We start from the raw sequence: 16,690 nt of genomic DNA on the forward strand, positions 1-16,690 counted from the left end.
CAAAGTCAATAGGATTATAACCCACCAGGAACACTGCCATAGCCTTTCAACATGCCTGCCTACATCAACCCTCATTATGCCTCATACCCCAACTATTTTTGGCACAGCAATATGATCTGTTAAAAAGTAAGTAGATAATGCTACCCACTGTTTAAAATGTTCTAGTGCTTCCCATCTCCTTCAAAGTAAAAGTCAGTCCATAGAAAGGCCTGTGAAATTGGGTCTCCCTCCTTAATTCTTTTCCTTTACCCTTTTAACCAATTTCTCCATCTAATTTCCCCCCTGCTCACTTTACCATTCTCACCTGAGCCTCCACATCATTTCATGACATTTCAGGACACTTGCACCTCAAGGCTTTTGCCTTTGCTGTTCTCTTTCCATTGCCTGAAGTACTGTTTCTCCAGAGAGTTCACCAGAATGATGAGCTCACTTTCTTCAGGTCTTTGATGAAATATCCTATTAAGGTCTTCCCTGACTGGCCTTTAAATTTTGCATTTACATTCTGTCTACTTGCCTCTCCTGTTTAATTTTCTTCTCAGCATTATCAATGTCTAGAATACTATATATTTTAATTTTTTTACTTGCTTTCCACACTGCAGTGTAAACTCAGTGAGGCAGGGAATGTTGTCATATTTCTTTGTTACCGTATCTCCAGTAGCAGAACAGTTCCTGGCACATGGTAAACCTTCAACAAAATGTCATAAAGTGTAAATGAAAGATATTGGACACTATGCCTGGTTGGAATTACCTGCAGATATTGCAAAACTACTAAGGCATCTACCTCCACACTCCAACCAGACACTATTACAAAACTGATCTCAACCTGTTGTATCTTTTCTATGACATTGTTGGCTTCTTGAGGGAAGATATGATGCTTTTTATTTCTATATTTTTATCATTTGGAAAATGGGTGTGGGCAATGAATGTTGAATGAGTAAATATGCGGAATAAAAAAAAAATACCTTGATGAATTTTAAAGACCCCCGTCATTTGAATGTTCTGCTCTATCAGAAGATTGAGGCTGTCATGTACTCTTCAATAATGTCATGCGGATGGTGATGCCCCAAATTATTCTCTGACCATAAAGAACATTCTATGCTTCTCTTGAGCTAGTTTAGAAATAAACATTGTGGATAACCTTGGTTGCTATGTAAGTCAGATAACCCGAAATTAACTTGATTTTAAAAGGCTTAGAAATAGAACTAATTGCTCTTTCCTTTTGTTTTCTTTCTTTTCTTTCTTTTTTTTTTCTTCTGAGACAGAGTCTCACTGTCTCACCCAGGCTTGAGTGCAGTGGCTCAATCTTGGTTTAAGCAATTCTCCCACCTCAGTCTCCTGAGTAGCTGGGACTACAGGTGCCTGCCACCACACCCAAGTAATTTTTGTATTTTTGGTAGAGACAGACTTTTGCCATGTTGTCCAGGCTGGTCTTGAACTCCTGACATCAGGTGAACTGCCTTCCTCAGCCTCCCAAAGTACTGGGATTATAGGTGTGCACCACTGCGCCCAGCCAAGAGAGTTGATTTTCAAAGTTGCCTTTAGTTTAATCATTTAGGCATAAACTGATGACTGCTTTCTCAATGTCATCCTCATTGTCATTTACACATACTGATCATAATTTTTCATCTCTTCAGCAAATATTGAGTATTGACCACATACTTGGCATGACAGGAGGCACAAGCGGTAAAAAACAGCAATCAAAAAAAATCAGACTTGATCCTGCCCTTTTAGGCTTTACAGTGATTACACATTGTGAAAATTTCTACCATGAAACAGGATGAAGTCATGTGTACACTGGCGCTTTTGCCCTTGCTGTTAAAATTTTTTAAAACTTTTTTTAAAATAGCAGTTTTTGCAAAAACATGCCAAATTGTAAAGACCATCGATGTTAGGAAGAAACTGCATCAACTAATGAGCAAAATAACCAGCTGACATCATGATGACAAGATCAAATTCACATATAAGAATATTAACCTTAAATGTAAATGGGCTAAATGCCCCAATTAAAAGACTTAGACTGGCAAATTGGATAAAGAGTCAAGACCCATCAGTGTGCTGTATTCAGGAGACACATCTCACATGCAGAGACACACATAGGCTCAAAATAAAGGGATGGAGGAAGATCTACCAAGCAAATAGAAAACAAACAAAAAAAAAAGCAGGGGTTGCAATCCTAGTCTCTGATAAAACAGACTTTAAACCATCAAAGATCAAAAGAGACAAAGAAGGCCATTACATAATGGTAAAGGGATCAATTCAACAAGAAGAGCTAACTATCCTAAATATATATGCACCCAATACAGGAGCACCCAGATTCATAAAGCAAGTCCTTAGAGACCTACAAAGAGACTTAGGCTACCACACAATAATAATGGGAGACTTTAACACCCCACTGTCAACATTAGACAGATCAACTGAGACAGAAAGTTAACAAGATTATCCAGGACTTGAACTCAGCTCTGCACCAAGTGGACCTAACAGACATCTATAGAACTATCCACCCCAAATCAACAGAATATGCATTCTTCTCAGCACCACATCACACTTTTTCCAAAATTGAGCACATAGTTGGAAGTAAAGCACTCCTCAGCAAATGTGAAAGAACAGAAATTATAACAAACTGCCTATCAGACCACAGTGCAATCAAATTAGAACTCAGGATTAAGAAACTCACTCAAAACTGCTGCAACTACATGGAAACTGAACAACTTGCTCCTGAATGACTACTGGGTAAATAATGAAATAAAGGCAGAAATAAAGACTGTTCTTGAAACCAATGAGAACAAAGACACAACACACCAGCATCTCTAGGACACATTTAAAGCAGTGGGTAGAGGGAAATTTATAGCACTAAATGCCCACAAGAGAAAGCAGGAAAGATCTAAAATGGACATCCCTAACATCACAATTAAAAGAACTAGAGAAGCAAGAGCAAACACATTCAAAAGCTACCAGAAGGCAAGAAATGACTAAGATCAGAGCAGAACTGAAGGAGACAGAGACACAAAAAACCCTTCAAAAAATCAATGAATCCAGGAGCTGTTTTTCTGAAAAGATCAACAAAATTGATAGACCGCTAGCAAGACTAATAAAGAAGAAAAGAGAGAAGAACAAAATAGACACAATAAAAAATGATAAAGGGGATATCACCACTGATCCCACAGAAATACAAGCTACCATCAGAGAATACTATAAACACTTCTATGCAAATAAACTAGAAACTCTAGAAGAAATGGATAAATTCCTGGACATATACACTCTCCCAAGACTAAACCAGGAAGAAGTTGAATCCCTGAATAGACCAATAGCAGGCTCTGAAATTGAGGTGCATAATTAATAGCCTACCAACCATAAAATGTCCAAGACCAGACGGATTCACAGCTGAATTCTATCAGACGTACAAGGAGGAGTTGGTACCATTGCTTCTGAAACTATTCCAATCAATAGAAAAAGAGAGAATCTTCCCTAACTCATTTTGTGAGACCAGCATCATCCTGATGCCAAAGCCTGGCAGAGACACAACAAAAAAAGAGAATTTTAGACAATATCCCTGATGAACATCGATGCAAAAATCCTCAGTAAAATACTGCAAACCAAATCCAGCAGCACATCAAAAAGCTTATCCAACACGATAAAGTTAGCTTTATCCCTGGGATGCAAGGCTGGTTTAACATACATAAATAAATAAATGTAATCCAGCATATAAACAGAACCAAAGACAAAAACCACATGAGTATCTCAATAGATGCAGAAAAGGTCTTCAACAAAATTCAACAGCCCTTCATGCTAAAAACTCTCAATAAACTAGGTATTGATGGAACGTATCTCAAAATAATAAGAGCTATTTATGACAAACCCACAGCCAATATCATACTGAATGGGCAAAATCTGGGAGCATTCCCATTGAAAACTGGCACAAGACAAGGATGCCCCCTCTCACCACTCCTATTCAGCATAGTGTTGGAAGTTCTGGCCAGGGCAATTAGGCAGGAGAAATAAATAAAGTGTATTCAATTAGGAAAAGAGGAAGTCAAATTGTCCCTGTTTGCAGATGGCATGATCGTATATTTAGTAAACCCCATTGTCTCAGTCCCAAATCTCCTCAAGCTGATAAACAACTTCAGCAAAGTCTCAGGATACAAAATCCATGTGCAAAAATCACAAGCATTCCTATACACCAATAACAGACAAACAGACAGCCAAATCATGAGTGAACTCCCATTCACAATTGCTTCAAAGAGAATAAAATACCTAGGAATAAAACTTACAAGGGATGTGAAGGACCTCTTCAAGGAGAACTACAAACCACTGCTCAACGAAATAAAAGAGGACACAAACAAATGGAAGAATATTCCATGCTCATGAACAGGAAGAATCAATATCGTGAAAATGGCCATACTGCCCAAGGTAATTTATAGATTCAATGCCATCCCCATCAAGCTACCAATAACTTTCTTCACAGAATTGGAAAAAAATACTTTAAAGTTCATATGGAACTAAAAAAGAGCCTGCATTGCCAAGACAGTCCTAAGCCAAAAAAACAAAGCTGGAGGCATCATACTACTTGACTTCAAACTATGCTGCAAGGCTATAGTAACCAAAACAGCATAGTACTGGTACCAAAACAGAGATACAGACCAAAGGAACAGAACAGAGCCCTCAGAAATAATATCACACATCTACAATCATCTGATCTTTGACAACCTGACAAAAACAAGAAATGGGGAAAGGATTCCCTATTTAATAAATTGTGCTGGGAAAAACTGGCTAGTCATATGTAGAAAGCTGAAACTGAATCCCTTCCTCACACCTTATACAAAAATTAATTCAAAATGGAGTAAAGACTTACATGTTAGACCTAAAACCATAAAAACTCTCGAAGAAAACCTAGGCAATACCATTCAGGACATAGGCATGGGCAAGGACTTCACGACTAAAACACCAAAAGCAATGGCAACAAAAGCCAAATTTGACAAATGGGATCTAATTAAACTAAAGAGCTTCTGCACAGCAAAAGAATCTACCATCAGAGTGAACCAGCAACCTACAGAATGAGAGAACATTTTTGCAATCTATCCATCTAACAAAGAGCTAATACCCAGAATCTACAAAGACCTTAAACAAATTTATAAGAAAAAATCAAACAACCCCATCAAAAAGTGGGCAAAGGATATGAACAGACACTTCTCAAAATAAGATATTTATGTAGCCAACAGACACATGAAAAAATGCTCATCATCACTGGTCGTCAGAGAAACACAAATCAAAACCACAATGAGATACCATCTCACACCAGTTAGAATGGTGATCATTAAAATGTCAGGAAACAAAAGGCGCTAGAGAGGATTTGGAGAAATAGGAATGCTTTTACACTGTTGGTAAGAGTGTAAACTAGTTCAACCATTGTGGAAAACAGTGTACTGATTCCTCAAGGATCTAGAATTAGAAATACCATTTGACCCAGAGATCCCATTACTGGGTATATACCCAAAGGATTATAAATCATGCTACTATAAAGACACATGCACACGTATGTTTATTGTGGCACTATTCACAATAGCAAAGACTTGGAATCAACTCAAATGGCCATCAATGACAGATTGGATTAAGAAAATGTGGCACATATCCACTATGGAATACTATGCAGCCATAAAAAATGATGAGTTCATGTCCTTTGCAGGGACATGGATGAAGTTGGAAACCATCATTCTGAGCAAACTATCACAAGGACAGAAACCAAACACCACATGTTCTCACTCATAGGTGGGAATTGAATAATGAGAGCACTTGGACACAGGACCGGGAATATCACACACTGGGGCCTGTCATGGGGTGGGAAAGGGGGGAGGGATGGCATTAAGAGAAATACCTGTTGTAATTGACGAGTTAATGGGTGCAGCACACCAACATGGCACATGTATACATATGTAACAAACCTGCACATGGTACACGTGTACCCTAGAACTTAAAGTATAATAAAAAAAAAGAGACAGAAAAATATTGGAGTTTTATTGAGATAAAAATAGGCAGCTTTATTGAGAATAAAGTATTTTAAAAATCTTTTTTAAAACATAGGAGCTTCACTGAGATAAAAAAAATAGAAGCTTTACTGAGAATGGAGTATTTTTGAAATCTTTAAAAAATATAGTAGCTTTATTGAGTTATAATTCTCAAACTAGTGAACTTTGCCCTGTTAAATGGGGCAATTCAGTGTTTTTAGTCTATTCACAGAGTTATACAACTATCACCTGAATTTTGTAACATTTTTGACATCCCAAAAAGAAACTCCAGTGTTTATTCGCAGTCACTCTCCAATCCTTAATATCCCCACCCCCAATCCCGCTCCTGCCCCAGGTCACTGGCAACCACTAACTAGCTTGTACCTCTAAATAGATAGATTTGTCTATTCTGGACATTTTATATAATTGTAATGGTACTATATGTTACCTTTTTGACTGGCTTTTCTCACTGGGTATAATGATTTCAAGGTTCATCCATGTTGTAGCAAGTACTAGTACTTCATACCTTTTATTCCTGAATAATATTACATGGTATAGAGAACACATATTTTGTTTATCCATTCATCAGTTGATGGACACTTGTGTTATTACTTTTTGACTCTCATGAATAATGCTGCTATGGACATTTATGTGTAGGTTTTTAATTTATACATATGTCATCTTCATTTGAATTGTGCATACACCTAAAATGTATTAGTTAGGGTTCTCCAGAGGAACAGAGCTAATAGGATATGTGTACATATGAAAGGTTGTTTATTAAGGAGAATTGGCTCACACAATCACAAAGTGAAGTCCATGATGGCCATCTTCAAACTGAGGAGGAAGGAAGCCAGTAGTGGCTCAAACCGAGTCCAGAAGCCTCAAAAGTAGGAAAACCAACAGTGCAGCCTTCAGTCTGTGGCCAAAGGCCCAAGAGCCCCCAGTAAACCACTGGTGTAAGTCCCAGAGTCCAAAGGGTGAAGAACCTGGAGTCTGATGTCCTAGGGCAGGAAGCATCCAGAGCAGGAGAAAGAAGAAAGCCGGAAGACTCAGCTAGTTGGCTTATCCCAACTTCTTCCACCTGCTTTCTTTCAGCCACGATGGTGGCTGGTTGGATGGTGACCACCCACAGTTGAGGGTGAGTCTTCCTCTCCCAGTCCACTGCTCAAATGGTAATCTCCTCTGGCAACACCCTCACAGACACATCCAGAAACAATACTTTACCAACTGTCTAGATATCCTTCAATCCAATCAAGTTGACACCTAATGTTCACCATCACAAATCCACCCCTTGTCAACTGAATCCATACACATCTCTTGAAATCATACTTAATCTCCAAAGAAATACAATAAAGCCATTATTATACTTAACATAATACAGCTGTCCTTCGTACAACTGGAAAACACATTAATCCTTAATCTAAATGCTATTACATGAAGTTAACAACTCTTAAATCCTGATATAAAATCAGTGAATCTTATGTCACATGATAAAGGAAAATGAAAGGAAATAAAATGAAGATATTTTCTTAGTACAAGTGTATAAGTGCACAAAAATTTCTTAACAAAATAAGGAGGAAAACTCATGACAATTACAGTCTTCGTTTCTGCAGCTGGTCATGTGTTGTATTGGTGACTACCTTCTTCTACTACCCATTCTGAATTCCCTTTGCTTTCAGCCAGCACTTCAGCTGGTTGTGGTTTTTTACATGGTGGAGTGACCCAAATCTTCATTCCTGAAAGTTCTGAGTCATTTGTCTTCCTGCCTGGATTGGGTTGCTGTAGTTTCCCATTGAACTTAATCACAGGGCATGGTACTACTAAGAGACGCCCTAAAGGATCTCCTGTATTCCATGAATACTCTTCCTTACCTTCCATTGTGGAGTAGTAGTCTGATTTCATCTTGATAGTCTGGGTCAATTTCCCCAGCCAACAATGTGACTCTCTTCTTAGCTTGTTGACTTAGAGGAGGGAGGAGCCCAAAGGTGGAAATCTTAACTTCCAGTTTAATGGAATTGTTGTGTCTTCTGGTGGCAGCATTCCTTCCTCTGAACTTAAGACCTCCAGGCCAGCAGAACATAATGTCGTGAGAATAGGAAGAAAAATTTTTGCTAGTGGGTCACTAAAGGTAATGGTGAGTAGTACCACTTCCACTTTCACCTCTTGATTCCTGGACCTGTGAATCCCTGGCTATGGGAGAAACAGTACCATATATTGGTCAATGATTCAGAGGATACACAGTCTTCAGGAGAACTTTGTCTCAAGTATTGTCACCTAGTTGTCATTGTAATTGTGACTTAAAGGCCATTTTACCATCCTCTCAATCCAGCTGCTTCAGGATGATGTGGAACAAGGATAATACCAGTGAATTCCATGACCATGAGCCCACTGCTTCACTTCTTTAGCATAAAGTGAGTGCCTTGGTCAGAGGCAATGCTTTGTGGAATACCATGACAGTGAATGAGGCATTCTATGAGTCCATGGATGGTAGGCAGTCCTGGCAGAAGCATTGCGTGCAGAATAGGCAGACCCATATCTGGAGTAAATGTCTATTCTGGTGAGGACAAACCTCTGCCCTTTTCATGATGAAAGAGGTCCAATATAATCAATCTGCCACCAAGTAGTTGGCTGATCACCCTGAGGAATGGTGCCATATCAAGGTCTCAGTGTTGGTCTCTGTTGCTGGAAAATTAGGCACTCAGTGGCTAGCTGTGGCCAGGTAAGCCTTGGTGAGTGGAAATTCATGTTGCTGAGCCCATACCTAACCTCTATCCCTGCCACCATGGTCACTTTGTTCATGAATCCATTGGGTGTTGACAGGGGTGGCTGGGGAAAGAGGCTGAGTGGGGTCTATATAATGAATCATCCAATGCACTTGATGATTACAATCCTCTGCTGAGGTCACCCTTTGAAGAACATTCACATAGGACACAAATATCTTCACAGTATTTTACCACTCAGAAAGGTCCATCCACGTACCTCTTCCCCAAATTCCTTTGTCACCAATTTTCCAATCATGCTTCTTCCAAGTCCCTCACCATCAAACCATTGGCTGCAGCCCATGAATCAGTATATAATAGCCTATCTAGCCATTTCTCCTTCTAAGCAAAGTACACAACCAGGTGTACTGCTCAAAGTTCTGCCCACTGGGAAGATTTCCCTTCACTGCTTTCCTTCAGGGATGTCCTAGAAAGGGGCCATAGTGCTGCAGCTCTCCACTTTTGTGTGGTGCCTGTATATCGTGTAGAACCGCATGTAAACCAGGCCATAGATTTCTCCTCTTCTGTCAACTGACCATAGGGAACTCCCCATAAGGCCACTGGTGCAGGCTGGGAGAGAGAAGGCAGGGTGACAGCAGTAGAGACCATGGGCATTTGAGCCACTTCCTCATGTAACTTACTTGTGCCTTCAGGACCTGTTGAGCCTGATTACGTATATATTACTTCCATTTGATGATGGAATGCTGCTGTGCACAACCCACTTTATGGCTAGATGGGTCAGAAAGCACCCAGTTCATGATAGGCAGTTCAGGTCGCATGGTAATGGTCATTCTGTTTATCATTTTGGAAAGCTTCCAAAAGATATGTTTTCTACAGTGGCTGGGCCATTTCCAATCTTACCAGCAATATATGAGGATTCCAGTATCTCTATATCCTCACTAACAGAGTTATTGGTATGTCTTTTTCATTTTAGCCCTGCTAGTGGATATATAGTGGTATCTTATTGTGGTCTTGGTTTGCATTTCCCTAATGAATAATAATCTTGAGCATCTTTTCTTCTGTTCATTGGTCATTAAGAATAGGATATTTTGAGAGAGAATTTCTATTTTCAGGGAAGGTCTTTTTGAAAACAAGCCACTTTAACAAATACGAAATGTAGATAGAATCTAGCTAGGATAAACATGAAGGAAGGAACTCTCCACTGCTGAGAGAACAGCTGTTATAAAGCTCCTGAGGTTCAAAGACACTTAATTTTCCAGAAACTGAAAGAGGCCAGTGTGACTGGACAGAAGCCAGTGACAGGGAAGGTGGCAGTGAAAGGTTGAGAGAGGTCAGCAGGAGCTGAAGCATACACAGTCTTGATAGGGCACAATTCAGAAAATAATTTCATTCTCAGGGCAAAGGGAAGACAGCAGATTTTAAAGCAAAGAAGTGAGATAGTCTGATTTATATTAATAATAGCTGATGCTATATAGCACTTAAATTCTAGGCATCATTTTAAGAGCTTTACAAATATTTACTGGATCCATCATCCTATGAGGTAGTATATCATTTTCCTATTGCTGCTGTAACATGTTACCATAAATTTAGTGGCTTAAAACAACACAGTTTCTTATTTTCTGGTTCTAGAGGTCAGAAATCACTTTCACTGGGATAAAATCAAGATTGTCAACAAGGCTGTGTTCCTTCTGGAGGGCTCCAGGAGATAATCCATTTTCTTGCCTTCTTCTATTTCAGGAAGCTGCCCACATTCCTTGGCTTATGGACCAGGATCACTCTGATGGCTGCATCTGTCCTCATATCTCCTTCTCTGACTCTGACCTCCTGCCTCCCTCTTATAAGAACCCTTGTGATTACACTGGAACCATCTAGTTAATCCAAGATAATTTTCCCATATCAAGATCCTTAACTTAATCACATCTCTAAAGTCCATTTTTTCATATAAAGTAACATATTCACAGGTACCAGGGATTGGGATGTGGACGTCATCATGGGACCATTATTCTGTCTACTGCAGGTATTCACTATTATTTTCGGTGTAGTAACTTGTTTAAGGTCAGTCATATAGGCAGTGACAGCACTGGGATGTAAACCCAGAGCTCTGATTCTAGAGAGCTCCTCTTCAATCTCTAGGCTCCCCTAGATTTGCACAAATGTGTGATCATTTCTTTTGCATAGGTATTGACCTTATTGAACTCTTCATTACAATATGTTTACTATATCAAGCATGAATGTATATAAAGAAGTTCATGAATGATTCTCCTGTATGCCTGTGGATGAAGCTCAGTATGTTTGACTCCTTTTATGCTTGTGATTTAAAATCTCTAAAACTTATTCATCTAGCATAACTGAAACTTTGCATCCATTAAACAACTCATTTCCCCAACTGCACAACACCTGGCAACCACCATTGTATTCTATGTTTCTATAAATTCGACTATTATAGATACCTCACTGTAAATAGAATCATGCAGTATTTGTCCTTTTGTGCTGGGTTTATGTTATTTAGCATAATGTCATCCAGATTTATTCATGTTATTGCAAATGGCAGTATTCCTTTTTTTAAAAAACTGGAGAGAGAGATATATATATACACACACACATATTAAAAACATATATGTGTTATATATGTGTATATATACATACATATAAAAACAGATTACATATATAGTACATATATATGTATACACACATATATAATTTTCTTTGTGTATTCATTTGTTGATGGACACTTGTGTTGTTTCCGTATCTTGGCTACTGTGAATGATGCTTCAATGAACATGGAGTGCAGCCATCTCTTTGAGATCCTGATTCCCATTTTTAAAGATATATACCTAGAAGTGCGGTTGCTGAATAATACGGTAATTCTATTTTTTATTTTTTGAAGAATCTCCAGTTTCCCATAGCTGCTACACCATTTTATATTCCAATCAGCAGTGTACAAACAAAAGTTTCAATTTCTTCACATACTCACCAATACTTATCTTTTTAAAATTAATAGCCATTCTAAAAAGTGTGTGGTTTATTCTTTTCTATGTTTTATATAAATGTCCTCCTAGCTGTTAATATTGGTATTTTTCTTTTATCTTTCCAAATATTTGGCTATTTCTTGAAAAATATAAGTGATAAATTTCTGCCTGATATTACAGGAAAGGAAATTTGACGTTTGTATCAATAGCTCTTATTCAGTCTATAAACTGAATATCCTAATATATTTATCTTATTACAAATGAGTATAATGAGGAAAGACTCAGATACTTCTTTGTTTTCAGGTCACTTTAACTGTCTGAGGCTGCATGTTGATTAACAGTTTTTGATTCAGAGGGTTTGGCTGTTCAGCAGATTTAATGGAGAGAAAAACAGGTGAAATCATTATACAAAATAAGAGGTACACATACTAAACACCTATGTGAAAAGATATTCTAACTATAATTTCACTGGTAAACCCTGAACATGTTAAAGAATTGCAATTCTGAAGTTTGCAGTTTCTTTAAGCCTAGGTATTTAAATGATCAGTTGACTAGAAAATGCAGCCTACAATGTATTTTAAACGTTAATATCTGAATTCATATGCCTTTAATTAATTGCTGTTGGTGGAATATTTTTGTCTTTTGGGAAAAAAATTGCCTCAATTTTTTCCTTATTTGTAATTTAGGCTTTATATTACAATTATGTTTGATACACAGGCTGCTTTTTATCATTTTGGGGAATATTAGAACCAACAAATATATCCCCTCATTAATACACAATGTCTTATAGTACATCTGAGCAAGACTTTGCATTTTAAATTGTTGATTAGAACTCTCATAATTTGCATGCATATTAAAATGTATTCTGAAAATAAGGATGTTCTGGAAAATGTTGATCATACTGCTTGCAATTTGTCTTGCAATTACATAAAATAGTTTAAAACTTGACTGGGATCTTGGTGAAATAGAGGATGATAGAAGATGATAGAAGCTTATCATCTTTCTTGCTATATTTCTGTTTCGTTAATTAGTATTTCCTTCCAAGTTTTGAAGGGCACACTAAGATGACATGTTAAACCAATTGTCTAGTTTACTTCTAAGATATGAGGGGAGGTTTGGGGGTTTCCTGCAAATGTGTTTTTTTCTCCTAAATCCTTCTCTGACTTACTCTCATCTCAGTGGTTTTTGATGTTCTGGCACAAGCAGTGACTTCGAGTCTAAATAATTGGGTTTCAGAATCAGCTCAGCTTTAAATATGACTTTGGGCCAGTCACTTAGCATCTTGGGGAACAAGTTCACGAAATTACAAACTACAAGAACTGGACTGGGTGATACTGAGTGTCTCTTCTCACACAAAGTCTCCACACTTTATCAGTGATATGATTTTCCAGGCATTTATTATGTAATGGCACACTAACTCAAGGTCAAAATGGTTCAAGGAATGGCCAGCACAGAGCCATTCCTACTTAGGTTCTCAGGGTTTGAGAATCCTCTGCCAAGTCACTGAAGTCCTGCTTCTTCCCAGCTGAAGCCCTGTGTTTTCTTGGTTTTCCTCTGATCCTCTCTGGCTCACTTACAAACTAAATTTAAGCTTCTGCTCCTAAGCTTTTCTGGCCACCAAATAAACCAGATTTTTCCTCCTGACTCTTCATTTTTCCAGGGTGCATAAAGTGGAATAACTTCTGTAATCTCTGCATCTCCTGTGTTCACATCTATGTGTGGCCCCAGTGTTTTCTGTTCCACTTGTTCTCACTTTTAGCTTCTCTTGTTCATTTTTCCTTTTTTGTTGTTCTGTTTTTTAATGACTATGTGTGGGTCATTTCTCTCTTCTCTCTCTCTTGTTATTCATTTTCTATCCATCTGTATTAGCCAGTAATCAAAATCAAGTGTCTTACCTTTTATAAATTAGCACATTTGAGCTGCTGCTTCTCTGAAGAAGATACAATTGTGTGCTGACTCACATATTCAAGGATATAAAAAGGGCCTCTCCTCACTCATCTCTACACCTCAGTGATCATTATGGGTTTTTGCTGTTGAAATGATTCCAGTTTGGGAATAAGAGCATGAGTGGTCAAGTTATTTACATTTTCTTAATAAATACCAATTTAAACATCTCTTTTGAAATAGCAAGAGTAATCAACTATTTTATATGTAGTATGGGAAAAAAAATTGAGGTTAGTTGCAGATATTTGTGCTGTAAAGTTTAGGAGCTTTCAAAGGACTAGAATTTATTTGTTTCTGGTATGTTAATCTAGTCTCAACTCTATTCCAGCAATAATTCCTAAATATAAAATTTGAACTAGAAATGACTATTCCTCTTTAGTGAAACCTAGCATGGCAACTTAAGAATTATGTTCCAGACAGAGCCTTGCTATGCAAAGTGTGGTCCTTGAACCGGCAACATGGGCATCATTTGGGAGCTTGTTAGAAATACAGAATTTAATTCTTTATTCCAAACCTCCTAAATCAGATTGTGCTTTTAAAAACATCTCCAATTTTAATGCACTTTAAAGCTTGGAAAACACTACTCTAGAGGGAGTTAATATGAAAAAGACTAGAAATAAAAAATCCATATAGATATGGAAAAATAAATAAGTGGTTTTGATTTACAGATTAAAAAACTTACAGGAAAATTAGGTTATATTTATATGTAAAAATCACTCAAATGTATAAAAACAGTATTTCCGTTACAGATGATCCCAAGAGTCTCCAGATAAAATTGAAATTCAGAGGTAGCACTATTTATAGGTTTTCATTTGATCAAAATATGTGATAATCATTTCAAACAAAACATTAAATGATCTCACGCTTGGGAGAAGGTGATGCATCAGGAAATCCATTCTGCTATGCATTGATATAGGTAATATGAGTAACGTATTACTGTGTACCAAAGCATCCTGCAGTTTTAAAGAAAGTTGCCTTTATCCTAACTTCATTAGTTTCTCTTCACTGTGACTCACACTTCTATTAAAGAAGTTTTACAAAGACTTAATCATACTGTTCTTTGTGTCTCCCTCCTAATTATAATCACACTACCCTATTCAGTAGAGGGCTAATTGTTTCAAAATAGAGTTCTGCAGCAAAAGCCTCAGGTGTATAGTTAAATGAGGTGTTAATTGGATGGCAGATGCGTTAACTTGGGCTTAAGAAAACCAAGGGGATGGTGGTTACAGCCTCAGCTATAAGGCCAGAGTCATTTGAAGAATTTACCACTCCATTTTTAAAAAGGTTTGATATTTATGTGTGTGTGTGTATATATATATTTGAGCCTTGGGACCTGAAATTTAAGTGAGGTCTGAGAGAAATCAAACTGTGGTCAAATGCTAACTGCGATAAGATGTAGAAAAATAACTCATTCCTTGTGTACGGTATTTTCTATCTACTTGTGCAGAGCAGCAGCCCAATTTGAGGAGTCACAATTACAGTTGACCCTTGAACAATGTGGGAGTTAGGAGTGCCAACTCCCACATGGTAAAAAATCCCAATATGACTTTTGACTTCCTCAACTTGACTATTAATAGTCTACTGTTGGCGAGAAACCACATCAATAATATAAAAAGTCTAATAACATACATTTTGTTTGTTATACATATTATATATTGTATTCTTACAATAAAGTAAGCTAGGGAAAAGAAATGTTATAAAGAAAATCATAAAGAAGAGAAAATGTATTTACTGTTCATTAAGAAGTGGATCATTATAAAGGTCTCCATCCTCACCGTCTTCATGTTGAGTAGCCTGAGGAGGAAGAGGAAGAGAAGGGGCTGATCTTGCTGTCTCAGGGGTAGCAGAGGTAGAGGAGGTGGAAAGGGAGGCAGGAGAGGCAGGCACACTGGGTCTAACCTTTACTGAAGAAAAATCCACATGTGAGTGGATGTATAAAGTTCAAACCAGTTTTTTTCAATGGTCAGCTGTACTCTACTCTGCTCTCCTCGCTCTGCCATCTCCCTATTCCATTCAGACCTGTCCATGCTGGGGCATTTGCTCTCTTCTTTCCAAACTTCAGCACCTCTCCTGAAACCCACATATATATCCAAGGGTCCACTAATAGTCATAACCCTTATCACAAAATGGGTTCTTCTTTTTGCCTGTTTCCTACTTAGCACCCATCTTGAGACATCTGATACTTACCACATGTGACAGTAGTGTGGCTTGCTCCTTCACTCCTTATGTGGCCCCTCTGCTCAAATCCTGAGGGGGATCATGCAGATGGGCAGGTACAGAGGCCATGAGGAGTGCTTTTGGGCTCCGGCCCCATGGCAGCATCTGGGGGTGGGTGTCTATGACTCCTGAAGCTCCTGAAGTGGGTGTGTGTTACAGTGTGCTTTTTCAGCTTTGTTGTCTGTAGACGGCTTGTATTAATCAGCTCAACAGATCCTCTGCCTTATTGTAAGGCAGTGTGACAGCCTGGGTTCTTTCCCAGTGTCCTGGAAGAATCAGATTACACATGGGCTAGAAGGATGCGTGCAAGGTTTTATTGAGTGATGGAGGTGGCTCTTAGTAAGATGGATGGGAAGCCGGAAGGAGAGGATGGACTGGGAAGGGGGTCTTCCCTTGGAGCCTGGCCGCCCAGTTGGCAGCCTCTTCTCTGACTGCCCTTGGCTGAACTCCCCTCAGAGTACAGACGTCCTTCCTCTTCTCTCTTTCTCTGCTGTGTTGTTCCACCGTGGTTGGTCTGCCAGTCTGCTGGTCTGTTCCTCTCCTCCTCTTGATGCTCAGCCACTTGTATCTGTGCCTGCTAAGGTCTCAAGTTTATATGGGCATAGGATGGGAGTGTGGTGGGCCAGAGTGATCTTGAAAAATGCAACATTTGGGTGCAAAAATAGGAGTGCCTGTCTTCACTTAAGTCTGTGGGCATAGGCCCAAGGATAGAGCCCTTGCCAGGGACCCACACTTCTCTACCCAGCACTTGCCTGCTCCCCTCCCATATCGAAAGAGAAGGGTGAATTTCAGGTAAATCAGAAATAAAGAGGACAGAAGAATCCAAAGTGGTGCCTTGGGC

Source organism: Rhinopithecus roxellana, chromosome 6 (assembly GCF_007565055.1).
Source record: "Rhinopithecus roxellana isolate Shanxi Qingling chromosome 6, ASM756505v1, whole genome shotgun sequence".
Lineage (NCBI taxonomy): Eukaryota > Metazoa > Chordata > Mammalia > Primates > Cercopithecidae > Rhinopithecus > Rhinopithecus roxellana.